The following is a 27,738-nucleotide window of genomic DNA, read 5'->3' as shown; positions in this document are numbered from 1 at the left end:
AGTGATCACCATTGTGGGCATCTGAGACAGCTCAGACTCAGGACTACAGAACGTTGTGATCAAAAACACAAAAGCTTTTCAATCTTTCATGATGTTGGGGAAATAAACATGGGTCACCCCTACCAGTACATGTTTCTTTCCCCCTGGTGTCACAGTTTGGTGACAGCTGACATTCACACTCAAGTATAGGACTCTATAGTTGGTCATATACTTTGTGAGAACAAAAAAATAATGCTCTCTAGGAAGTTTATCTTGATTTCTTTCAGAGAGAATTAATCTTTCCTTCCTGGGAGTTTAAACTAAAGTTTAGTTTTAGCTATCAAATGTTTATCTTATCCTAATTGGTATTTATATAAGGTATATATACCTAATTTGTATATATAAGGTATATATATATATATATAATTGGTATATATAAGGTATATATATAATTGGTATATATAAGGTGTATATATATATATATATCCTAATTGGTATATATAAATACCTAATTGGTATTTATATAAGGTATATATACCTTATCCTAATTTATTTATAGATATTTTATTTCCTTACAGATAATAATGATCTTGTATAGAAGAGTCATCCATTTAGCTATAAAAACATGGAGCAATGACTACATACAGAAAAGGGAGCTTACATGTCAAGAGCCTTGGGTTGGTCACTGACGTCATATGTAAGAGTGTTAATTGTTAAATTAGCAATAGGAGTCACTGAACACAAACTCCCCATGCAGGACCTCTGTCCTCAATGAGTTGTATTATGAGAGTTAACTGTAAACTAGTTCTCAGTTTGTGAATGTGTGTGCAAATTGAAACCTTTACTTAGTATAGAGTTGATCTTCTGTGCACAAAGTTAATTGAAAATGAATCTTAATGGAGAATGGGACAGGGAATGGGAGAGGGAGGGCAAGTGTGGTGGGAAGAATAACTATATTCCTAAAGTTTTACTTATGAAATTTGTATTCCTTAAAAATAAATAAAAAATTAAAATTAAAAAATTATAATAAAAAAGAAAAGGGAGCTTAGTCCAAAGTAGGTAACCAATAAACTTTGAAAAAAATTGTCTGTAAACAAGTGTTCCCTGGGTGCCTGCATAGCAGGCACTGGATTAGGCACTAGAATTCAATCACATCTTATTTTTTCGCAGAAAAATACAGAATTGCTCCTTGCCAAATGCAAGTAACAGACTTTAGCTTTAAAATACAGCAGATTTGCCCTGACATATCTACTTTGTGCTGTAAAAATAAAAAATACCTATTTTAACCTTTTCTCTAACTTTGTATCCATGTCTAATAGAGCCAATAAATTAAACCCAGTTGGTATGACAAAATATCTTGAGCAAAATTCAGACTGGGGAGGCACTATTAAACAGTGAGCCATAAAATAACTGTAAACCTGTTTATGAACTACCCTGAAAGTAATTTCGGGATAGTAGGGAAGGAACCTATTACCAAGAACAATAGCTGCCAGGATCTTTTATTCCAGTTCCTTTTAAATGGAGTCACCTTAGCAATCTTCAGCAGCCTCCCACAGAGAAGAAAGCAACTTGTATTTAAAGATTTATAATGTCTACTTAAAGGTGACCTGGAATAGGATTTGCTACTTTTAACATTCAACTTGTTGAGATCTATAATCACTGTGACACCGTGAATTCTAGCAGCTTATCTTAAATTGCCTTGCAGGCAGCATCAAGTAAGTGTTCTTTCAATTTTCAAGGCCTGTCCTAGTCAAAATTCCATTGGCCCCTGTCCTTGCTACAAGAAGGTCTAGAGGGTTTCTAAGACACAACCTCCAGGGCCGGCGCTGTGGCATAGTGGGCAAAGCCACTGCCTGCAGTGCCGGCATCCCATATGAGCACCGGTTAAAGTCCCAGTTGCTCCACTTCTGATCCAGTTCTCTGCCATAGCCTAGGAAAGCAGTAGAAGATGGCCCAAGTCCTTGGGCCCCTGCACCTGAGTGGGAGACCTGGAAGAAGCTCCTGGCTCTTGGCTTTGGATCAGTGCAGCTCCGGCTGTTGGGGCCAACTGGGGAGTGAACCAGTGGATGGAAGACCTCTCTCTCTTTCTCTCTCTCTCCCGATCTCCCACTTCTCTCTCTGCGTAACTCTGACTTTCAAATAAATAAGTAAATCTTTTTTTAATCATAATTATAATTTTTTTGACAGGCAGAGTGGACAGTGAGAGAGAGAGACAGAGAGAAAGGTCTTCCTTTTACCATTGGTTCACCCTCCAATGGTCACCACGGCCAGCGCGCTGCGGCCAACGCACCGCGCTGATCCGATGGCAGGAGCCAGGTACTTATCCTGGTCTCCCATGGGGTGCAGGGTCCAAGCACTTGGACCATCCTCCACTGCACTCCCTGGCCACAGCAGAGAGCTGGCCTGGAAGAGGGGCAACCGGGACAAAATCCGGCGCCCCGACCGGGACTAGAACCCGGTATGCCGGCGCCGCAAGGTGGAGGATTAGCCTAGTGAGCCGCGGCGCCGGCCATAATTATAATTTTTTATTAAAATTACTTATATTGGTAATGAATATGCCATAAAATAATCCAGACTGTACAGAGGTGTACAAAGAGAAAAGTACAAAATTCCTAATTTTTTATGTAGTTTCCCAGGGATAATCTCATCTCCTCAATGTAATCACTATTTCTATTTTTCTTTTCTTTTTTTTAACTTTTAATTAGTAAATATAAATTTCCAAAGTACAGTTTATGGATTACAATGGTTTCCCCCCCAACCATAACTTCCCTCCCACTTGCACCCCTCCCATCTCTCGCTCCCTCTCCCATTCCATTCACATCAAGATTCATTTTCAATTATCTTTATATACAGAAGATTGATTTAGTATATATTAAGTAAAGACTTCATCAGTTTGCACCCACACAGAACATAAAGTGTAAAATACCGTTTCAATACTAGTTATAGCATTAATTCACATTGGACAACATTAAGGTCAGAGATCCCACATGAGGAGTAAGTGCACAGTGACTCCTGTTGTTGACTTAACAATTTGACACTCTTGGTTATGGCATCAGTAATCTATCTCCCTAGGCTCTAGACATGAGTTGCCAAGGCTATGGAAACCTTTTGAGTTCGCCGACTTTGATCTTATTCAGACAAGGTCATAGTCAAAGTGGAAGTTCTCTCCTCCCTTCAGAGAAAGGTACCTCCTTGTTTGATGGCCCCGTTCTTTCCACTGGGATCTCACTCGAAGAGATCTTTCATTTAGGTTTTGTTTGTTTGTTTTGTTTTGTTTTGCTTTGCTTTTGCCAGAGTGTCTTGGCTTTCCATGCCTAAAATACTCTCATGGGCTCTTTTATAAGTAAATCTTTAAAAAAAGACATAACCTCCCACCTCCCTCCCTCACCCAAGGCCATGAGCATCTAGTCAGCCTTTTCAGAAACCAGATAAAAACATCTCTGTTGCATACAAGCCAACACAATGGAACTCATATCCAATACCTAGCATAGAGCAGTAGGATTCGCCGCAACTGTACCATAGAAATGACTTCTCTATAGGGTTCTGGCCAAAGTGAGCACTGGGATTCCTTCTGAAGCTCCTTAAGATGGGAAGGAATAAGAGCAACATCCTCTGGTGTCATCCATAGCCACCATTTCCCAGACCTCTCCAGATGGAAAAATCTCCTGTAACATTCAAGTGATTTACACCCAACCGTCCTATACAGCTAATCATTGTGCTTCTTCAGGATTCAACAAGATGTATTGTTCCATTAGACATGCTATTGATTCCGTTTTCTTTTTTCTTATACTCACGGTGGCAAATTAAAAAAACTTGTTTTGAAATTTATCTAAGATAAATACAGCATGGTCATGGTGTAACAGAGAAAACCTTGAGGCTTAATCACCTATTCAATCTGTGTTACAGATACAGATATAGAACAGTATCTAAGAAAAACTCAGGTCCTAATCACAGGGCTTGTGAGGCTCATCTCTAAGCCTGTGGGTTACAAGTACCCAATCAAGCACGTCTTAGATTCTATGCCCTGAACCCCAGCTCCACTTCCTGCTGCCTCAGAACCTTGATTGTCTAATTCATTTGTTAAGTACATGCACTGGCATGGGCAATTGGCTTAGCAGTTCAGACACTGCTTGGGACGACTGCATCCCTCATCAGAGTGCCTGGGTTCAAGTCTGGGCTTTGCTCTACTTCTAACTTCCTGCTAAAGTCCACCCTGGGAAGCAGAAGGTAATGGCAGAAGTAGTTGGGTCTCTGACACCCATGTAGGGAACTCAGGTTGAATTACCAGCTCCTGGCTCTGTGGGAATGTAGGAAATGGATCAGTGGATTGGATATTCTTTCTCTCTCTCTCTTTCTCCGTTTCACAGATAAATAATTTTTCCAAAATATGAATATTCCTTTAAAAAAGAAAGAACAGAAGCAAGCACATGGATCTGTCCTCAGCACCTATGACCTTGAACTCTCTGCTCTTTGATTCTCTCCAAAAGCTCAATTGTCCAAAATCATGTGTGTTAAAGATCCTGAAGCATGCTCATGTACCCACTGCTGCAAATCTTATAAACTTTCTGTCGAAGTCACTAGTTCTCTGTTAGTAAAGTGCATTCCAGATTTGTGTCCAAAATAACTAAATAAGAGTTGAGAAAGGGAAATTTAATGGAGCCTGTCACTACTAATGATAGACAACTGGTGACTTGAAGCTCCAGGAATCACTCCAAGCTGCTGTATAATTACGCAAAGCCTAACTGACAGGAGTGACCCCAGACGGGCAAGCAATGAAAACAACAAAAACGTAAACTTCAAATTGCTCTCCCACACCACAAAGAGACTTTATGCTAACATCCAAATGCGTGTTTATCGAGCTTCTCTGAGTCTTATATTTTACATCTGTAATTGGAGGCGATAACATGTGCCTCACTGGCTTCTGATGAGAATTAGAATATTGAGCAACAAATACAAAGCTCCTTGCCTTTGTCTTATGTCTAAGCCTGTCGGAACCACTAATCTCTAATTTCTTGTACTATTTCTAGTCAAAATATACTATTCTTTTTCTTCTTACAACTTGCAAGTATGTGTTACTGAGCTTATATATTTGTTTATTGTCTACATTCCTCTTTAAATTTTAAGTCATTCCTATTCAGTTAAAACTATAGACCTGGTGTATATTATGTCCTCAATGATACATAAGTGATTAAATCAAATAACTAAATAATGAATGAATGTGTTTTGCATTCAGCTCAAACTTTTAGTAATGATAACTGCTTTTATTATTTTAGTCTTATAAAATTATGGCCACTTGGCATACCATCTATGAAAATAGCATTGGCTTATTTACCTGCTAAAATATAGGCATACGATTTAGTACACGATGATCAAATTCACCTGTAAAATAGAGGTATATTTCAGAGTTCTTCAGACTGTCTTGGATCATTATATTGTTCACCATTAATGCCATTTGTATATTTTAAAAGCTTATATTCAGAAGATCCCCCCCCACTAATTAATAAAATCAGCTTAAAATTATATAAGAGTGGCTCACTGGTTTTAAATGATTGATAAATGTACATACTAGTTATTTAAGATTTATTTATTTGAAAGTCAGAGTTACAGAGAGAGAGAGGAGAGGCAGAGAGAGAGAGAGAGAGAGAGAGAGCCCTTCCATCCACTGGTTCACTCCCCAATTGGCCACAATGGCTGGAACTGAGTCAATCTGAAGCTAGGAGCCAGGAGCTTCTTCTGGGTCTCCCCTGTGGGTGCAAGGGCCCAAGGAGTTAGGCCATCTTCTACTGCTTTCCCAGGCCATAGCAGGGAGCCAGATTGGAAGTGGAGCAGCCAGGTCTCGAACCAGTGCCCATATGGGATGCTGGCACTACGGAGAGCAGCCCTACCCACTATGCTACAGTGCCGGCCCCAGTAATTACTTAAAATATCACATGTCCACATCACAGTATTTCTAGTGGCTATCTCCATATATAGCATTTATAATAATCTTTGGATTTTTTCCTATTGTGCTCATCTTCCCTTTTTTCTATGACTATCAAGAATTACTTATAATTTAAAATTTTGAAATTCTAAATGAAAGGTATTTATTGATTTAATTTTAAAATCATTCAAATGAATCAAGTAGATGGATTTTAGCATGCATTTAAAATTCATAAAATATTCATTTGTCAACATATATGCCATTCTTTCATTGATATAGCAAATAAAATGAATATGACTAAAGGGCCTTGGGTCATCACAATTAATTCCTTCCACATTATTCTCATATACTTCTTAAAAAGCAAAAACATTTTCACTTCAGTGTTTCATTTTGATAAAGACCCTGTTACATGTAAACAGAATCCTGTTCATTTGTATCTCAGGATTCTAGCACTCATCTGTGTGACTCTGTTTTGTAGAATACCTTAAGTCAGAAGTAGTCAGTTGAGTTGGAGAAGACCAGTGGATTTTGATTCAAATAACCTCAGGCAAAATTCTTATGACACATGTGTCCCAGATCCCTCTCCAACCAAAGCATTCTTCTCAAGTGTACTCTAACATAAAAGTGATAGCCCAGGTTTTCTGGAGAAATGTTCCACACACTAACTAGAAGCGACCATTTAGTAGCAGGATGGGCAGCACTGACAGATAACTTTTATTGAGTATTGACATTGGATATGAGAGACACGTATTGCCTATGAAAGATTAGCATAGATTCTTGATAACACTAAGGATTATACTTTTGTTTGGAAATTAGTGTTTCATATACTATCTCCACTATTATTTTACCAGAAAATCCCATGAAATATTTTGGTTTTTTTTTTAAGATTTATTTATTTATTGGAATGTCAGAGTTACAGAGAGAGGAAGAGAGAGGGAGAGAGAGAGAGAGAGGTCTTTCATCCATTGTTCACTCCCCAAATGGTTGAAACTGCCATGGCCAAACCAGGCCAAAGCCAGGAGCCAGGCATTTCATCCAAGTCTCCCATGTGGGTGGCCTGGGCCCAAGCACTTGGGCCATCCTCCACTGCTTTTCCCAGGCCATAAGCAGGGAGCTGGTTTGGAAGTGGAGCAGCCAGGACATGAAACAATGCCCATATGGGATGCCATCTTTATCCACTACCCCACAACACCGGCCCTCATACCATGAAATTTTAATGTGTGAATATTTCTCCCTCGGTTTTTCCCCCTTTGTTTCTTCAGAGACAACAAAGGGAATAAATTTTCAAAGACTAAACTCTCGGAGGAGTTGCCGGATAAGGTACCAAATGCCCAGCTAAATTTGAATTTCAGATAAGTGACAAGTCATGTTTTCGTTTAAGTATGTCCCATGCAAATGTTGGAACATATTTCTGCTAAAACATTTGTTGTTTACCCAAAATCAAATTTAACTGGGCATCCTCTATTTTTATTTGCTAAACCTGCAACTCTATCTTTGGAAAAATTTAGATGGTCTACGAAGGGAGTAAAAGTAAGGAAGAGGGTTGGTGCTGTGGCATAGTGAGTAAAGCCACTGCCTGCAGTGCCGGCATCCCATATGGGCACTGGTTCAAGTCCTGGCTGCTCCACTTCCGATCCAGCTCTCTGCTATGGCCTGGGAAAGCAGTAGAAGCTGGCCCAAGTCCTTGGGCCCCTGCACCTGAGTGGGAGACCCAGAAGAAGCTCCTGATTCCTGGCTTCAGATCAACCACAAGCTGGCATTTGCCAAGGAAACAGTGGTGAGAACACTCCCTCTGAGTCGTGTTTGATGTTTCTGGGCCACATAACACTCAGAAGAAGAAAGAGAGGGAAGTAAGCTAAGCCCGATCGTAGAAGACCTATGACACGCAAGTGCTTATCAGACTTCACGGAACACGCAGAGGACCTGAGGATCTTACTAAAACGCAGGCTCTGATCCAACAGAACTGAGGCAGAGCCTGTGAACCGCTATTTCCAACAAGTTGCCGTGTGACGCAAATGCTGCTGCGGCGAGAATCATCTTGGAGCAGGAAGGCTGCGTGCTTTGGATCTGAGATCTTTTCCTGCAGGGGAAAGGGAGCCATCTTGTGGCTTGTCGAGCCTGAGTGACTGGAATTCAAAAAAGCTAAGAGAAGGCACAAGCCCCTTTTATTGCCTGGGAGACAAATGGCAAATGCCCAAACTGAATAAAAGGCGGATAAATTGAGCAACATTAAAAAGGTGAAATTAACCTGATTTGGTATTTGGTGAAAGAACACATAGAGGAAACTGACAGTTGGACATGATAGTCTATGATACAGCTAAACTAATTTTTTCATAGCTATATGATATGATGTGAGGTGTGTGACACTTACTTAGCATGACCTACCATGATTAACTGCAACAGCCTTTTAACCACAAGGTATGACTTTTAGAATGATGCGTGTTAAATGTATTTAAAAGTATTGCGGATTCAGTCCCAGCACTTTAAGGTCACTCCTGGCAGCAGGCCTGTCTTTCCAGCTAGTATGTAAATTCTTCTTGGGCAGGGATTTGCTTCTTTGTTTCCCCCAGGGCCACACATGTGCCTGCTGCGTGAGACTTCTGCTCTAATTGTAGTTCTAATAATTTGCAGACATCCCAATCCTAATCAAACACTTGGCTGCACAAATATGAAAGCATAGGAAGCTCCCAAAGCATCAGTCCCAACAGAGTTTTATCCTTTATTTGCATTCTTGTTTCAAAAATCTGAAATCATGTGAGATTTCAATGCCAATGGTACAACTGAGAACTCCTTCATTTCACTAGTTCCAGAATAACTTTCTGAGTTATGGATCCCTGTGATCTTTCTTAATGACTGATTAGAGTTCTTTTTACTCCTCCTGATGATTACTTGCTTTGATAAGGTGCTTAGTACATTGACTTAGCACCTGTGCTAATTGCTTTATCCTGTTAGAATCTGATTTGCAGTGTGTTGAAGTGTTAATTTAAGCCAGTGTTTCTCAACCCAGGCTGCACATTAGAATCACCTTCCTTTTTTAAAACACAATACCCAGACTCCACCCCCAGGGATTCTAATTTAACTGGATGAGGGTGGGTCCCAGGAGTGTGTCTGGTTTAAAAGCTCCCCCAGTGATTGCAATATAGAATCTATACTGGGAACCCCTGGCTGAAACAAACCCAAATGGAAATTTTGTTTTCCTGACATCAATACCCAGAGCTGCCTCCATCACACCATAGTCCAACCAAGAAAAAGTAAGTGAAAACCTTGATAATTTCACCTAAATCTAAAGAAATCTTATCTATCAGGAACGCCAATAAGAAAAAGGGAGAATCCAAACCACCAAACTTGGTGGAATGAGGTCTACACAGTGATGTGCGGAAGAGCTCGGATTGGATGGTTTCTTTAAAAAGCCCAGATCTGATGTCTGTTTGGGGGTTTGTTTTGTTTTGTAAAAAACAAAGCTCTGTTATTTTACTGGTTAAATAGCATGGAGAAGTTTTCTTAGTTTTCTCATCTGTCAAGTGTGCTTCCACATTTCTCATACAGTTTTTAACAAGCTGTAATGAAGCCCTTGTAAGAACATACTTCAGAAACAGTTGGCTCACATGTCAACAACTTTTGAGATTTTTTTTTTCATCACTCCAAGCCTGCTATTCTTTTTTGCCATGTTCTCAGCACTGAAAGATTACTTCACCCAGTTAATGTAGAACATTGTCAACTTTCTACTTCTGATGACTTTCTAACAAATACATAGCATGATAGAAATGCATGCATTGTTCTGTACTTTTGTTGGTATTTAATCTTGTGTGTACTTTAAGATATATTTTAAGGGCTATGATAAAGTATCTAAACAAGGAAGTGTTTAGGTGTCTCGTTAGCCCAGTAGGTAGCCCACTAGTATCATAAAGAAGGAAGTGCTCTTACTTTTTTTAAAAAATATTTTATTTATTTGAAAGGCAAAGTTACATAGAGAGACAGACAGACAGACAGAGAGACAGAGAGTCTTCCATCTGCTGGTTCACTCCCCAAACGGCCGCAATGGCTGGAGCAGGGTCAATCCAAAGCCAGGAGCCAGGAGCTTCTTCTGGGTCTCACACATGAGTGCAGGGGCCTAAGCATTTGAGCCATCTTCCACTGCTTTCCTAGGTGCATTAGCAGGGAGCTGGATTGGAAGTGAAGCAGCCAGGACTCACCAGTGCCCATATGGGATGCCAGCACTGCAGGCAGCAGCTTCATCTGCTGTGCCACAGTGCCAGCCCCAGAAGTGCTAACCAACAAAGAAACCCAATATTAGTGCCCAATGTTGTGGTCCACTGAACACTAACATTCACTGGGCAGGTTGATCCCAGAGCAATTTGGCCAGATCCCACGGTTTTATCTCTGAGGCAACCAGCCACTGGCTAAAGATCTACCCCACAGCATCAGCCAGAGGCTGGGTGCCTGAGTCATAGATGCTGACCATACCTGGGCAGCTGAGCAGGTACAGTCCAATAAAAGATGACAATGATCATACCCATGGGAACCTTTGGATATCCAGACTGCTCTACCCACTGAAATATGCATCCTCCTCCAGAACATGATGAAAGTTCAGCTGCTAGCTCATGTCTCCCTGGAACAGTGGGACAACTGGGGTCTGATTATGGGGACATTAACAGAACTACAGAAGTAAACTTAGGTGCCCCCTGGAACAGAACCAGCAGGTCACCCAACTGAGACTCAAACCTAAGCCTCATTCTCTTTTCCACTATATAATGAAAACTTGAAAAATACATTTAGTAACATTTAAAGCATCCTTCCACTACTTCTCCAGCATAAAGGCTAAAGTGCCAAGTGTCATCCAACTTAGCAAGGGATAAGCAAATTGGTCGTTGCTATGGAGTTATTTCAGCACTTCCTTGCTGATGAACCTAGGGTTGACGATAAAGGCAATTAGAAGCTAAAGGGGAACATGAGCTAACACTTGCATTTTTCTAAGTATTGATGAAAATATGATTCACATGGATCTGGAAAAAAGTGATTTCAAAATGCTATCAGAGAAGATTGAGTGGAGATTCAGCAGGCGAATGGGAGTATCTGGAGCATTTAATATGAAATGGTCATTTTGGAAAATGAGAGAAAATAAAAGTTATAAGTCAAAATACAGAGCCAAATACTACTTGTTACCAAAGAGGAAAATCAAAGGTGACCAAATTTCAGTAGAAGACCTAAAAGATTAAAATTATGCAAAGGTGTAGATGGTTAGCAATCACAGAGGAGGCCATAAACAATCAGCCTCAAGCTTGTAGAAAAATCTAAAGTTCTTGATCATTTGTTTTTCTTCAGAAATTGGGAATATGTATTCTTGACAGGATCTTAACATCACTAGATGTAGCTCACTGTAATTTTTTTTTGGAAAATAAACAGGAAACTAGAAACTCTTCCACCATTAATACCAGAGTTCTGTTTGTCTTTGAAATGACACAACAAATAAAATTAAGGAAATCAGGGTAAACCTCATTTGTGTGACACCAGACACGGGGACAGGGAGGTAGCGGTGAAATGGGATGTGCTTCAAGAAAGTGACAAGGAAATAATAACTCTCAGCTAACTGGAGGGCTTTTGATGGCAGGAGCTGAGGAATGCTGCATTAAAGAGCACTCAGGACAATGCTGTCCTGTGAGGCAGAGCCTCAGAAATCTGCAGACACACAGCAAGGCTGCAGCTGCTGCTGCTTGGGAATAGCACATTGCTTAATCATTGCAACACGGAGCAGTGCCTCCGTCTATTCCCTAGAGAAACCATGAGCAACCTGAGGAGAAAAGCAAATGAGACACAGGCCTTGCGAACCATATTCATAGCCACTACCCTCCTCTGGGTCAGGCCTCTTTTTCACATATGGTTCAAGAGAGAGTGCCATCAAGTTATTTGTGGAAAATAGCAAATACATGAAATAACAGAAGTGTGATGAAGAGAAAAAGCTTTGAAAGAGAAGAAACTGGTAGGAGGAAATACAGCAGGGATAAGTATACTGGGCTAAAGGTAGCTTCAGAAAACCAATTAGGCAACTTGACTGGAGGAATTTAAGAGCAGAGGATAGGCAAATAAATCCACACTCGATTGGCTATAGTTCAATGTCAGTATACCCTTAACACAGTGTTTTTTAACCTCTCTAGGACCAAGGATTCCTTAGAGAGCAGGATAAATATGAGGTGCCTTCACCATAGAAACACGTGCTTTTACATAATATTTGCACTCAGTTTCAGGAAGCTAACTGAGGCCCCTTGGGGCATCTGTGTACAGTTTAGTGGTTTATACATGGGACTGTTCTAAACAAGTCTACAGTCAGTAAAAGTTACCATTGTGTCTCTGCCACTCACCTTCTTAGTATGGCCAGGAAAAAGCAGCCTAACTCTTCTCGTCTGTAAAGGGGAGATAAGAACAGTGCCTACCCATGCCCCAGTATTATTGGAAGACATTCATAAGACAAAGGACCAAGAGCTTTTTGTTTTATTTTCATATATTTTATATACATTCATTATATGTATATTTTACTACATGTATTACATTCCCAAAGTCAGTTGCTACCTTATGTATCTTTTAATTAGAGTGCAGGGCAGGTGAATGGGCTGATTGCTGCTTGGAATAAAATCTGGAAACTAGAATTCTGATCTGGGCGTCTTGTTTTAAAAGAGCCAAATGTCAACAAACTGCAATTAAAAGAGGCCAGCTGGGACAGTGAAGAGAGGCACAATCTAAGTACAAGAAGACAGGTACAAGAGGCAGGGACCTTTATCCTAGAGAAGAGATTTAATTGAATTCACATATTTCAACTTATATTTTGCCAAAAGGGGGGGGGGATTAAATAATTTCAGGGGCTAGAATCTGGACCAATAGGGAAGGAAATTTGGCAAAATGTAAGGAAGTCTGTCTTAGAAATTAGAAGCTGAGGCATTGGACAGTTAAGATACCAGGAACTGCCTGAGGTCTATCAGCAGCTCCAGTTCCTGACTCCAGCTTTCTGCTGGTGCACACCCCGGGAGACAGCAGTGACAGCTCAGATAGTTGAGTTCTTTTTGCCCATGTCGGGGACCAGAGTGTATTCCCAGCTCCTGGTTTCGACCCTGGGTCAGACCATGCTGTTGTGGGCATGTGGAGAGTGGGCCAACAGATGGGGAAGCTCTCACTTGCCTCCTCCCTCTCTCCCCTTCTCTCCTCCTCTATACACCTGTCTCCCTCTCCCCAACTCTTAATTAATTGATTAAAGCAATTAGAAGCTGATATTTCTGTATTACTGATCACTGAGTGGTCAACATATTTACTCATATTTGGGAACACAAAGATGAATGAGTAGTCAAAACCCTTGCTTTAAGAGGCTCCCAGTTTGGTGGGAAACACAGGTAAAACAGGTAATTAAATTTTAATAGAGGCAACACTATTGCCTCTAATGTGGCAAGGCACTTCAACAGTCTGGGAACTGGCCTGACAGATGTGGCACTAGAGTTGAGACAAAAGACACACAGAGGAGGAGGTCCCTGGCATGCTCAGCAGAGGGCAGAGGCACACAGGTGAGAAATAGCATGATGTGGCTCTTCAACCTGGCCACAAAGGCCAAGGTCAAGAGTAGAGGAAGGGGAGATGCAGACCTAATCCATAGACACAAAGGAGCCACTGGATTTTAAGCAGGGGAGTGACCTGATCTGAACTGTGTTCAGACATGGACACATCATTACTGAAACATTTGAGGTGATAGCAGGTGGCATAGATCATGGCCCTCTTTCTATAGGGGTCAGCGAGTTACTTAGGAGTTTTGTGATAGTTTAACATTCTTTTCCATTGGATTATTTAGTCTCACATAATCTAAGAATATTTCTTTTTTAATTTTTTAATTTATTTTTTAAGGAATACAAATTTCATAAATACAACTTTAGGAATACAGTTCTTCTTCCCAGCATTCCCGCCCTCCCACCCACACTCCCACTCCTCCTCCTCCCTCCCCTCCCCTTCCCAGTCCCATTCTCCATTAAGGTTCATTTTCAGTTAACTTTGTATACAGAAGACCAACTGTATGCTAAGTCAAGATTTCAACAATTTGCACACACACACACACACACAGATAGTTTGAAAACTAGTTTTACAGTTAACTGTCAAAGTACAATTCATTGAGGACAGAGGTCCTGCCTGGGGAGTTAGTGCACAGTGACTCCTGTTGTTAATTTAACAATTAACACTCTTATGTATGACATCAGTGACCACCCAAGGTTCTTGACATGAGCTGCCTGGGCTACAGAAGCCTTTTGAATTCACAAACTCCATCAGTATTTGGACAAGGCCATCAGCAAAGTGGAAGCTCTCTCCTCCCTTTAGAGAAAAGTACATCCTTATTTGATGGCCACTAAAGAATGTTTCAAAAAGACAACTTGTTGTGGGTGTTGAGGCAAGACTGGAAATCTGAAGACAAACCAAGAGACTGGGTAAAGAACCCAGACAAAAGATGCAAGGGCCTGGGTTAGGTCTGCAAAGCTGCGGAGGAATTGAATGATGGAATTCTTCCTCCTAGTGGCCTTTGCAAAGCTCAGACTCTGTGTAGTTTGGCCTTAAAATCACCATCATTCTAGGCAGAATTCTAGGATACTAAATGATATAGAGACTGTCTCATCCAAGTCTTCCACTGCAGAAATTAAACACCATGAAGAGAAAGTCACTTCCTCACTTCCCCACACAGAGAGGTGTGAAGGAGTTAAGAACAGGACATTAAGCTCTGAAAAGCACCCCCTACAAGTCCTGGTCCACTGATGACATTTTTGTTCTTCCACATCCCTTGAATTTTCATTACACATTTTTGGGGGGCAGAAATTTGGCACAGCAGTTAAGGTGCTGTTTGGGACAACCACATGCCATATCATAGTGCCAGGGTTCAAGAGTCCTGGTTCTGCTTCTAATAGCAGCTTCCTACAGCCAATGATGGCTCAAGTACTTGGGTCCCTGTCATCCTAATGGGAGCCCCCTTTTGACACCCAGGTTCCTGCCCAGGCTGTTGTGGACATTTAGGGAATGAACCAGAGGATGGAAGGATAGAAGCTCTCTCGCTCTCCCTCTGCCTTTCAAAATATTTTTTCCAAGAAACCTTTTATTTAAGGTATACAAACTTCATGCATTTCATAAATGCAACTTTAGGAACATAGTGATTCTTCCCACTATACCTGCACTACCACCCTTCTTCCTCCCACCTCCCCTATTCTCATTCTGATTTTTTACTAAGATCTATTTTCAATTAACTTTATACACACAAGATTAACTCTACACTAAGTAAAGTATTCAAAAAATAGAATGAAAAGAAAAAATATTCCTCAACATTCGAGACAAAAGCTATTCAAAGTCATCACATCTCAAAGTGTCACTTTCATTCTATAGATGACTTTTTGGATGCTCTCTTAGTTACCACAGATCAAGGTCTGCCTTTCAAATTTTAGAAAACAACACAAAAAAATTTATAGCAAATTAACTTTCTTAGCTGAGCCTATAAAAATAAAGTGCCCTGATACTAGCTGTTTATTGAAAGGAAATCAACATAGAATTCAAATGTTATCATTGGTCACAGGCATCTGATGGATCAGGAAGGGTCTCCTATTAAAACTTTGCAGGGTGGGCCGGCGCCATGGCTCACTAGGCTAATCCTCCGCCTTGCGGCCCCGGCACACTGGGTTCTAGTCCCAGTCAGGGTGCCGGATTCTGTCCTGGTTGCCCCTCTTCCAGGCCAGCTCTCTGCTGTGGCCAGGGAGTGCAGTGGAGGATGGCCCAAGTACTTGGGCCCTGCACCCCATGAGAGACCAGGATAAGTACCTGGCTCCTGCCATCGGATCAGCGCGGTGCGCCAGCCGCAGCACCGGCTGCGGCGCTGGCCACGGCAGCCATTGGAGGGTGAACCAACAGCAAAAAAAAGGAAGACCTTTCTCTCTCTCTCTCTCTCTCTCTCTCTCTCACTGTCCACTCTGCCTGTGGGGGGGGGGGGGGGAACTTTGCAGGGTGACAGAAAAAGCACATGAGGATTCAAAGCGGAGTTCTACATTTGCCAACACAATAGCATTGGGAAACTCATTTAACCCTTGAAACTCAGCTTTCTCGTCTGTAAATTAAAGATGTAATTCCTACCCTAGAGAGTTTTAAATATAAAATATCTTCACAGTACTTGGAACTCAATAAATATTCAGCTGTTCCTTTTCTCTTCCGTGCCCTGCCCATCATTGCCTGTAAGCAGAAGTTATCTACCATTTTCTCCAACTTACCAGAGACTCAAGATTAGTTCTCCCTTTTATTCACAGCTTCACTTTCCATGGTTTCAGCTTTCTACAGCCAATCTTGTCCTGAGATTATTAAATGGAAAATTCCAGAAATAAATCATAAGTTTCAAATTGCATGCCATTCTAAGTAGATGATGCAATCTTGAGCTATTCCACTTTACATTGTTGGGAACACAATGTAAAGTGGAATGTCCAGTTATTCACACTATGTGGGCTACCCATCCATTAGTCACTTAGGTGTCTGGGTTGTCAGGTGGAATGTTTCAGAATTGCTGTGCTGCATTCATATAGCCCTTATTTTACTTAAAAGCAGTCCCAAAGCTCAAGAGGAGTGGTGCTGGCAATTCAGACATGCCAAGAGAAGGCTTAAAGAACTGCCTTCAAGTGAAAACATAAAAGATCTTGGCTTAAGGAAAGGGAAAAAAATCATATTCTGAGGTGGCTAAGATCTGTGATAAGAATTGTAGAGGAAGGAAGAAATTCATACTAGTTTTGCTGTCACACCTCACACTGCAGAAGTTATGGCCAGAGAGCATAAGTGCTGAGGTATAGGGCTCAGTACTATTCACTGTTTCAGGCAACCACTGGGGATCTTGGAGCAAATTCTGCAGAAAAGAGGAGGGAGGGGACTATTTTACAGCAAAGTGGTTAGAACTTGGTCTCTGTCATCAGACAGACTAAATGGAGACTCTTGATCCTGTATTCTCTCTGACACTATGTACAGGTCTAAGATCATTTGAAGACAGCTAGTCCAGCCTCTTAGGGTTGTTGTGAGGATTCAGTGAGCTAAATGCATGAAAGTTGAGAGCACTACCTGACACGGAGCAAGCACTCTGGCATGACTATGTGCAGAGATCCAGGTTACACTGCTTTTCCCTCATCCTTCAGCCTCATGTCCTGCTTCATCTTTTCCATGGAACAGTGGCATGAATTTCTCTTCAGAGGTGGAAGGAACTGAAAAGCTTTCTCTCAAAGGTAATTAAGATAAATAGGATCAATGGATATACCTGATTCCCAGAAATGGAGTGGTGGAGCCCTTAATCACATCAATTCAAGATATAGGACATCCACCCATTGATTCGTTCTCTGTCTTTGATTAGAAGTCAATGGCTCCTCATCCCTCAGTGAACAGACCAAGGGGCTCCTGGAAGCACTTCCCATAGGCTGAGTAGTTTGGTGTGCCTGTGTGAAGATAGTTAGGTGAGAATTACAATCGGCCTTGTCTACACAACATAAAAACTCAAAAAGCAAACAAACAAACAAACCCATCATATGAACCAATTTGTGAAACTCTACTGGTAGTACTTGGTAATATATTGGCAATATATAGTAATATATTGGTAATATATGGTTAACTCTAGGGCCACCTTATGGCCTTGGTAATATATGGTTAACTCTAGAGCCACTTTATATTGTGTTTGAGAATACAGAACTAATATGGATAAGAAAATGTAGTAAAACCTAGGCTTCAGAATGAGACCTTTTGAATCATGGCTCCATCATATTTGTGGTTTTAGGCATGTAAGATAACCTCTCTAAATCTCGATTTTCTCTTCTCAAAAATGAGAAGCTTGGTGTATTGATTAAGATGTGGTTTGAAATGCCTGCATACCATATCAGAATGCCTGGGTTTGAGTCCTGGGTCTACTCCTAATTCCAGCTTCTAGCTAATGTGCACCCTCGGAAGCATCAACTGATAGTTCAAGTTGTTGGGTCCCTGCCATCTACCTGAGAGAAACAGGCCAAGTTCCAGCTGCAGCCTTCAGCCTGGCCCAGCTTTCCAGCTCTGACTCTTGTGGGTCTTTCAGAAGTAAACCAGCAGATAGAAGAAATCTTTCTCTCTTTCTCTCTCTCTTCATCCCTCCCTCCCTTTCTCTCACCCTCTCTGCTCTCTTCCCTCCCTTTCAAATAAAATAAATAAGAAAAAATGCTCTTTAAAAAATGAGAAGCATGGTGTATGTATCTACCAATGAGGATTTTCATGTGGTTAAATGAAATAATGTTTGTAAATATTTTAGCACTAAGCAAAAGTTTGATAAATGTTTTTATTATTATTATTATTGCAATTTCACTGTAAAACTGATGAGTGCTATACCTAAAATTCACTAATAAGAATAGAGAAGGAGGTCATCATGGCACTAAGCATAGTATGCATCTAGCCAGATAGCTGTTTCTTAATTGGTTTTGAGTTATACCTTGTAGAATGAATAGATTTAGATTTGCAAAGAACTCCTCCTGTAGGCAAATGAGCCAGGCAGACATGATCCTGACTTTGTCAAACAGTAAATGGGCAGTCATAATTCTGAAGTATCTAACAGGCTAGAAAAGAGGTGCTCCCAATTCCTATTGTGTTTGTGGCAGACAATTACAACAAGAATGAGCTATTTAGTTATAATAACTAACTGAGGAAAAACCATGGTGTGGATAGTGAGCAAAGGTTTAGTGGCAGACAGGCCTAGGGATAAATCCTCAGTCAAATTACCTGAGATGTCGAAGCCTCACTAGTCTCATCTATGTTATGGAATTTTTTTTAACCTATCTTGGAAAATTTTGAAGAGGATCAGATGAGCTCTTGAAGGTAAAATTCATCTCAAGGTCTGACTTAAGGTCAGTTATTATGATTATTCAGTAACATTCTCAGAATAGCAAACACTAAAAAAGAGTCATAGAAATTCCCCTGGAGAAGCAGAAAGACAGGGCCCCCTGAAAGCAGCAAGGTCAGGAGAAGTTTTATCTTCATTCAATGTCCTAACTCTCCTCACCATTTTCTGTGGTATTGTGTCCATAGTGAGAGTTTAGCATTCAATAAACGCGAGGTCTTGTCAACCCTGGGACACAGGTAGTTTTAGCTCTTCCCTTTTACAAATCTAAAAATAAAATTTTGAGAGTTTAGTCACCTGTCAAGCTGATGCAGAAAGTAAGCGGTAGAACCAGAATCTGAACCACAGTAGTCTGGCTCCAAGACTGCATGCTTTGTGCACCTCTGTAGGCTGCACAGGTAACTGTGAGAGCTTTGAAGGCTCTCATGCTAATATGAGCCTGCTGTGACAGCATGGGCCCACGCTCTGGATTCAGGAAGGACATGATTAGGGAGATGGCTAGAAAGAGGGTAGGTTGCCAGAATCACCTCCTGCAATTTTCACTTCCATCTTTCTCTGTAGTTTATTTCTCATTTTAATTCACAGTGAACAGACTTTGACACTCAAGTGATCTGCAGATTGGGCCTCTTAGCCAGGGCGAAGTGTTTGTTGAAGCTGTTGTCCTGTGATGACAGAGGGACAAGAGCCTCCAAAACCAGACACTTTGAGAAATAGATATGGGGGCTGGTGTGGTGCTGCAGGGGGTTAAGCTTCTGTTTGAGATTCCCACATCCCATATTGGAGTGCCTAGTTGAGTCCCAGTTACTCAGGGCTTCCCATCCAGCTTCCTGCTAATGTGCTTGGGATGCAGTAAAAGATGGCCCAAGTGGTCAAGTCCTTGCTTCCCATCTGGGAGCCCCCATGGACACCCAGGCCCCAGGCTTCTGCCTGACCCAGCCCCAGCTCTTGTGGGCATTTGAGACGTGAACCAGCAAATGGAAGATCTCTCTCTCTCTCTCTCTCTCTCTTTCTCTCGGTTTCACCAAGTGACATTACTTATACAATCCAGACAAGCACCATCAATAGCAACCTTGCTAAAAGAGGAACCTGCCTTACAGGTACTACTTAGAAACTATTTGTTCCCTCTCAGGCCAGAAGTACTTGAAAATCAGATTTGAAAATTTTATTGAATATCTGAAAAGAACTAAGTGAGGAGAGGAAAACAAGGTTAAAATATTAAATTATTGGCTCTCATTTTTTGTTCTCGACTTTCCCCATACATTCTCCTGAGGTCTCTCATAACCAAGGTAGCCTCCTTGTGCCTCATTTCCTAAATGGAAGGGAGGGTGACACATGAAAGGAGAAAGTGGAAAGCAGGAGAGGCATGGGAAAGAATGGGGATCGGGGAGACAGGTCTGCAGGTACAAGTCTTTGTGAGGTCAAAAACGGAAGGACAGAGAGCAAGAAATATAGAAGGCTCTCGCCCGGGATTTCAGCTGAGGAACATTCTGGTACTAAGAAGACCCAGGAGCAGGAGCAGGTTCCATGTGGGCTGAAATGCAACTCATAAGAAACAACTGGCGATGCAAAGAGGCAATCACTTGTGCTATCAGTAGCTACATACTCACCATGACATCTTTTTGATTGTCTCCAGGCAGGATTGAGCCTTCTATCCTTTGGGCTCCCATGGTGTTTACAATGGTGTCTGTGGGGTGAAAGCAGACTTCTGGCCATAGTTCATATCTCAGTGACGTGTTATTGATTTAGGTGTTGGACTGACACTTTTTGAAACAGCCATTGTATTCATGTGTGTACGTAGTTGGTGTTTTATGTTTTCTAGAAGTAAGTACAGGAGGGAAAGGAAGAAAGAATGACAAGGAGAGAGGCATTAAGGAAACAATGTCTTACCCCAATCAGCACGAGTCAGATATCACATCAGCCATTTCATCCTTTCAAATCAAGCATATATTTTAGGAGAGGGAAAAAAAAGAAGCAAAAATCTTCTCATTAGAAAATTTAAAAAAATGAATAGCAGCCAATATTATACATAAGTAAAACTCAAGGGCAGATATTATTAACTTGATAAGCTATTGTCTCTAAAATAATTGTTTGGAAAGAGCTTTTAAAATGGTCTCATGCCTTTTACATCCCCATCTGTCCTATGCTAAAATAGCCTCAACTATTAATATTTTGCCTTTGAAATCTTAACTATAATGTTTAGATCAATTATCCATGATTTCTCAATTTCCTAAAATGTAGAAAATGCAGTCCAGATAGTGGCAATGCCTTATATTTCAGCCTTATTCTTTCTTTTTTGAACTGGTTTGTGATCTTTGGTCTCCTTTGATCATCTCAACAAGCATCTGAGGTTAGCAGATCCAGCCTATAGATGTGGAAACTGCAGAAGGGCAGGTTAATGTCTAACAAAATAATGAAAGCCTAGGACTCTGAGTCTGAGGTTATCTCTTTTTAAAAAAAAAAAAAAGATTTATTTATTCATTTGAGAGTCAGAATTACACAGAGAGGAGAGGCTTGGCGGGGGGGGGGGGGGGGGGTGTCTTCCATCCGCTGGAAGTAGAACAGCTGAGACCAGAACTGGCACCCATATGGAATGCCGGTGCTTCAGGCCAGGGCATTAACCTGCTGCGCCATAGCGCCGGCCCTGAGGTTATCTCTCAATGGTTAGAATAAGGCCATTCTAGAATATTCTTTGGGAGTACCTTTTGAAGCAGAGAAAGAAGAAAAATATTTCCCATTTTTTACAGATTGGTCATGTCATGTTCTTGCATATTCTAATAACCTTATTTTATAATAATTTTTTAAAATAAATCTCGATTAAAGTTTCTTAACTTCTTTTGGCAGCAGAACCTTGCTAAAATTTCATGTCAAAGCCCTCTCTAAAAAAAAAAAAAAAAAAAAACGGATACAGGTAGTGCTTGCACTGGTTAGAGCAGAACTGAGCAACCTGTAAGGGCTTGATGATAACGAGTCCTTGGCTCAGTCTCAACACCAGATCCATGAAGAACAAGACACCACCAAATACAGAAGGAAGACCATGTCACAGAAAGTGCCTGATTTTTGGTGGAGTGAGAACAGCATGAACTTCACAACCTGACCTGTTCCAATTTCAGCTCTACCACTTGATCACTATGTGCACTGAAGGGGTTACCAACTTTTCTAGGCCTCAGTTTCTTCATCTTTAGAAGAGGTATAGCAACGCCTGCCAGGTGATTCTGTTGTGAGGCTCAGCTCAGCACAGATCCTGGCGCTCAGCACACAGGAGGTAACTGGGGAGTTTCCTTCTGGAAGGTCCTCTCCAACCCCACACAGTTTTCTGAAAAAACAGAATCGTGTTCTTGTGTACTCGGTGGATATAAATTCCATTTGTTTTCTTAAGTCCTGATCATGCTGTTCGCACTGGAGAGCTTGCACTACTCCCTCAAACATTTAGCATTTTCTATTCAGTTAGCACAGCATCGAGACTTTAAAAGCAGCTTGAAAATAAACTTGATTCCAAATATGATTTATAATGTCCCAAGAAACACTTCATTTACCCAAGAAAGCTCCATCAACTATTGACAGATGTACTCTCAGAGGAGAAAACAGTATCAGGTCTAGGAGAAGGAGGGAAAAGCAAATCTCAACCCCTTAAGCCAATTATCCAAGGTGATTCTGAGCATTTAAATCTTTAGATATGCTTAATTTACTGTCCTTGCCTGTAAGCACAGAAAGTAGTGTGAGAAAGGGAAAAAAGGTAGTAACCAATTTAAGACTGTTTTTAAAAACAAAGAGAAAAGCGTAGGGGAAAATCACATAGGAGGTAACATGTGGGTGTGGGACATGTGTGGGTCTATGGATCTAGCACCCTGCCTCCCATGGCAGAGCCCGCTACTCCCCAGCTGTCTTTGTTCAGTATAGGAATAATTGCACTTACCTGCCTCTGACCCAGTAATTACAGCAGTGACTGATTTTATTCTCAGCATGGTTATTGTCGTTGGATTTCCTCCGTTTTCAGCGCAAAAGACCTTGCTAAGGATGCTAACATTATTTGCTTTAACATCAAGCTAGTGACAAGGCTGTGTAAGGTTCTGTGAGAAGCCAACAGGCCAGTGTGAATCCAGCCCAGGGGGCTTGTAATCTGCATTTGACATGTAGATATTAGAAAATGTTGGCAGGGCTGCAAGGTTTACATCTGAGGAAAGAAAGGGAATGCGTGAGGCCAATGCGTTTGAGAATGTTAATATATTTCTCCCAAGGAGAAAAATAGAAGAGGACTTTTTCCTCGAAAATCTAAATTGTAAGGCAAAATGGGAACAGTTACACCTATTTGGCTTTAATTTGCATGTGTTGGAGAGTAAGACAGTGTGGTGTACCTGTGTGTGCACACTTATACACATTGCATTAGGTTATGGTGCAGATAGGATTAAAGAAATCTGGATGAGGAAGAAGTCCAAGCTACATGAACATTTTTGCCCGATGAGTTGGACATCTCTACACCAGAAAAATAAGCCCTGCTCTAAGAAACCTGAAAAATTACTACCCTGACTTAATGTAAACTATGGTTTAAAGTACAGTTATAGAACATTCTAAAATTACCTACTTACACCTCATGACCTGGCAGAATAATTATAGACTCTGTTCCCTCATCCCCTCATCTTTTTTATACATTTCTTATTAAGAAGTAGGAGATTCACTGTATTGAGTCATTAAAAATCTGGCCGCTTCTAGCATGTGTTTTTATCTCATTATTAAACTATGCACTTAAAATTCAGAGGGCTTGACTTCTATAGCTCTGACTTCTCAGTTTCAGATTCAGGATCAACACTGAGGTGCTCGACACAGTGCAAGTGTGTTCAAAGGCACTGCCTTACTTGATTAATATCTGAATTCCCAGCCAGGTACTCTGCTTCCCACGTCGCATGCATCCCACCACACCACAACTTTCCCTCATGGCATTATTGTGATCTCTTTGAAGCAATGCACACAGCAATCGGCAGTAGAGGCGCAGAGGCCGTCTCATTGGAGATGCAGAGTGGTGTGCGGATAAAGTCCGCCTAGCAGAGCTCATGTCTGGTACATCACTGGTGTGCCGGTAGAGACATATGTCTTTATTCTTCAGGGATTCCGCTTCTCTAAACATGAAACTGAAGCCGAATGCAGGATGCTTAATCATCTCACCAAGATATTGTCAAGCATCTTCAGCTCTCAGCATCCCTTTGAGAGTCGCTCTGCATTCAAGGCGTGACTCTAGGCTAAACAAACCATCAGACGACAGAATGTCCTTGAGCTGTTGACAGCTAGTTATTTTACAATGGTGCCATTGCTCAAAATTTTCTGTTGGGGAGAGAACCAGTTTGGGGCTGGGGGAGTGCTCTCCGGGGTTGCCATCATGCCTAGAATATATTCTTAACATTCTCAAACTTTTATCCCTTGGGGATGGAAAATTCTTATCCTTTAGAAGCATATTTGAAATAACCAGAAGTTATTCAGAGCCAAGGGTGATAAATAAAGTGAAAGATCAAACTGAATAATATTTTGGATCAACATATAAGACGTGACTGTAAAGTAAAATTACTTATTTTAAAGCATTTGTAAACTGGCTTTGAAGACAACCGCAAAAGAGAATTCTTGAATATTTTAAGTCACTGCACACACACATTCAACAAGTTTCCTTCCTCAAAATGCATGGATACTTTACATAGAGAAGAAACTTTAAGAATACATTGCTCCCATTAAACAAAGAAATTGACTTGAAAAGTGAGCCATTGACCTGGGTCGCCCGTGTGCCTGCATGTATGCGTTTGTGTGCACACATGTGCAGCGCTCACAAATGGGAGTTGCCTTCGGTCTGACATCATCCCATAACATCTGTTACTTATTTCCTCCCATCGTCCTGGCACCTGGCTCAAGCCTGCCTCCCTGGAGCAGGGCTTGATGTTCCCATTCTGGGAAGCATGTTATTTTTTTCTTAAGGAAAAAAGGAACAATGGGACAAGCAGTGCTTTTCATTACAACTATGTGCTTTGCAAACAGCCAAGTGTGATTACATGTATAATAAATGATGCACTGATACAGTGCTTCTGATCTCAACTTCCAAACAATGCTCACTAGACAAGGAGGATGCATTTGAAGTTCTTGGGAAGTGGAATGCAGAAGATTCAGTACCTGTCAACTTAAGTATGCAATACTTTACATAAAGGTTTTCCACCTCCTCAAAAACCCCAGATCACATGGGTTATAAAAACTATTTGTATGGTGAGCATGATTTAGCACAAATGTGTCATGAAGTTAGAATATTGTAAACTACTACTGTAGTCAAGTCAGCACATTTTCTTCTCAAAGTAAGTATTTTGTACTGAGAGGAGGAGGTTTCTCAGACTAGGGAATGAAGTTATGAATATTGGCAACTTTGTAGCACCCAACACTCCTTTTGTCCAGGTCTTGGTGGTTGTCTCTGAGGTGAGGCTAGGGAACATATCACATAAGTCTGGAATATCTTGTGATTCTCCAAGGGAAAAGAGTGCATAGAAAAGAAATGGGGCAGGGCAGGGGTTTAGCATAACAGTTAAGACTGCTGGGCAGACCCTTATCCCACATCAGAGTGCCTGGGTTCAAGTCTCCACTCCCATCCAGCTTCCTGCTAATGTGCACTGAGACACAATGGCTCGATACTTGGGTCACTGCCAGTCACGTGGAAGCCCCAGATAGAGTCCCAGGCTCCCGGCTTCAGCCTGGCCTTGCCCTGGTCATTGCAACCATTTGGGGAGTGAAGCAGCAGATGGAAGATCTGTCTGTATCTCCCTCTCTCTGTAACTTTGCCTTTCAAATAAATAAATAAGTAAATCTTTTTTTTAAAAAAAGGAAGAAATATAGAGAAGGGGTGGGCATTTAGCCTAGTGGTTAAGGTACCAGATGGAATGCCTGTGTCCCATATTGAAGTGCATGAAACTGAGGTCCAACTCTGGTTTGTGATTCCAGCCTCCTGCTAAGGAAAACCCTAAGAGGCAGCAGTGATGGCTTAAATAAATGGGTCCCCACCACCCACCTAGGAGACCTGGACTGAGTTTCTAGTTCCCTGGTACAGCTTGTGTGTGTGTGTATGTCTGCCTCTCAAATAATAAAAAATGCAGGAAAATGAGAGAAAACACCATAAATTGTTGCAATCAAGATCTCCACGGATGAATACTTTAATTTTTTTTTTTAATTTTTTGACAGGCAGAGTGGACAGTGAGAGAGAGACAGAGAGAAAGGTCTTCCTTTGCCATTGGTTCACCCTCCAATGGCCACCGCGGCCGGCACGTTGTGGCCGGCGCACCGCGCTGATCTGATGGCAGGAGCCAGGTACTTCTCCTGGTCTCCCATGGGGTGCAGGGCCCAAAGACTTGGGCCATCCTCCACTGCACTCCCTGTCCACAGCAGAGAGCTGGCCTGGAAGAGGGGCAACCAGGACAGAATCCGGCACCCCGACCGGGACTAGAACCTGGTGTGCCAGCACCGCAAGGCGGAGGATTAGCCTAGTGAGCTGCAGTGCTGGCCACCACAGATGAATACTAACATTAGTGAGTAAAAATTTGAGGGACAAATAATGTACTTGTTTTCAAAGAACCTCTCACAAGATACTTACTGACCATAAAAGGAAAAATAATAGCAATGGAGACATCTGGAAGCCACTGCCTCAACCAGGTAACAAGTGATGTCAGGTACCTTTGATATCTTTCACTGGAAACATCTCATTTCTATATTACTCTTTTTTTTTTAACTTCTCAGATTTCCCTTTCCCACATTCTTTTTTTTTTATTTTATTTAATGAACATAAATTTCCAAAGCACAGCTTATGGATTACAATAGCTCCCCCCCCATAACTTCTCTCCCACCCACAACACTCCCCTCTCCCACTCCCTCTCCCCTTCCATTCACATCAAGATTCATTTTCAATTATCTTTATATACAGAAGATCAATTTAGCATATATTAAGTAAAGATTTCCACAGTTTGCACCCACACAGAAACATAAAGTGTAAAATACTATTTGAGTACTAGTTATAGCATTAATTAAACACCTAAGAGTAATTGTGTATTAATTACAGAGTTCAACCAATAGTTTTAAGTAGAACATAAAAAATACTAAAAGGGTAAAGTATTAAGTTCTTTTTTTTCTTTTTTTTTGTTTGTTATATAGTTTTTTTTATTTAATAAATGTGAATTTATGAAGTGCAACTTTTGTATTGTTGTGGCTTCCCCCCCCAACCTCCCTCCCTCCCGCGGCCCTCCCCTCTCCCACTCCCTCTCCCATCCCGCCCTTCATCGAGTTTCATTTTCAATTACCTTCATATACTGAAGATCAACTTAGTATATACTAAGCAAGGATTTCAACAGGCTGCACTCACACAACCGCACAAGGTATAGGGTATTGTTCGACTAGTAGTGTTGTTTTTAAGTTTCATAGTAAAACACATTAAGGACAGAGATCCTACGTGGGGAGCATGTACCCAGTGACTCCCATTGTTGATTTAACAATTGACACTCTTATTTATGACGTCAGCAATCACCCGAGACTCTTGCTATGAGCTGTCTAGGCTATGGAAGCACCTTGAGTTCACCGACTCTTGAACTTGTTTAGTCAAGGCCGTATCACAGTGGAGGTTCTTTCCTCCCTTCAGAGAAAGGCACCTCCCTCCTTGATGGCCTGTTCCTTCTGCTCCCACATTCTTTAAAAAAAAAAAAGATTTATTTATTTTATTTGAAAGTCAGAATTACACAGAAATAGAAGGAGAGGCAGAGAGAGAGAGGTCTTCCATCCGCTGGTTCACTCCCCAGTTAGCCACAACAGCCAGAGCTGCGCCGATCTGAAGCTAGGAGCCAGGAGCTTTCTCTGGGTCTCTCATGTGGGTGCAGGGGCCCAAGACTTGGGCCATCTTCTACTGCTTTCCCAGGCCATAGCAGAGAGCTGGATCGGAAGTGGAGCAGCCAGGACTCAAACAGGC

General features: G+C 41.4%; 1 long non-coding RNA gene across 1 annotated transcript in view; it reads right to left on the bottom strand.

The window, feature by feature from the left end:
• The window catches only part of LOC127490788 (uncharacterized), a 29,819-nt gene extending 2,442 nt beyond the window's left edge, over nt 1-27,377 (bottom strand). The window contains exons 1-5 of the long non-coding RNA XR_007919202.2: nt 27,080-27,377; nt 22,690-22,947; nt 20,384-20,591; nt 17,184-17,358; nt 16,162-16,239 (exon numbers count right to left, since the gene is read on the bottom strand). This is a non-coding gene — a long non-coding RNA (uncharacterized lncRNA). The remainder of the gene's footprint in view (nt 1-16,161; nt 16,240-17,183; nt 17,359-20,383; nt 20,592-22,689; nt 22,948-27,079) is intronic.
• Nucleotides 27,378-27,738: the final 361 nt, after the last annotated feature.

This window comes from Oryctolagus cuniculus, chromosome 1, assembly GCF_964237555.1.
Source record: "Oryctolagus cuniculus chromosome 1, mOryCun1.1, whole genome shotgun sequence".
In the NCBI taxonomy this organism is placed as follows: Eukaryota; Metazoa; Chordata; class Mammalia; order Lagomorpha; family Leporidae; genus Oryctolagus; species Oryctolagus cuniculus.
The sequence above is the reverse complement of the archived record's forward strand: the minus strand, read 5'-3'. Positions and strand labels throughout refer to the sequence as shown.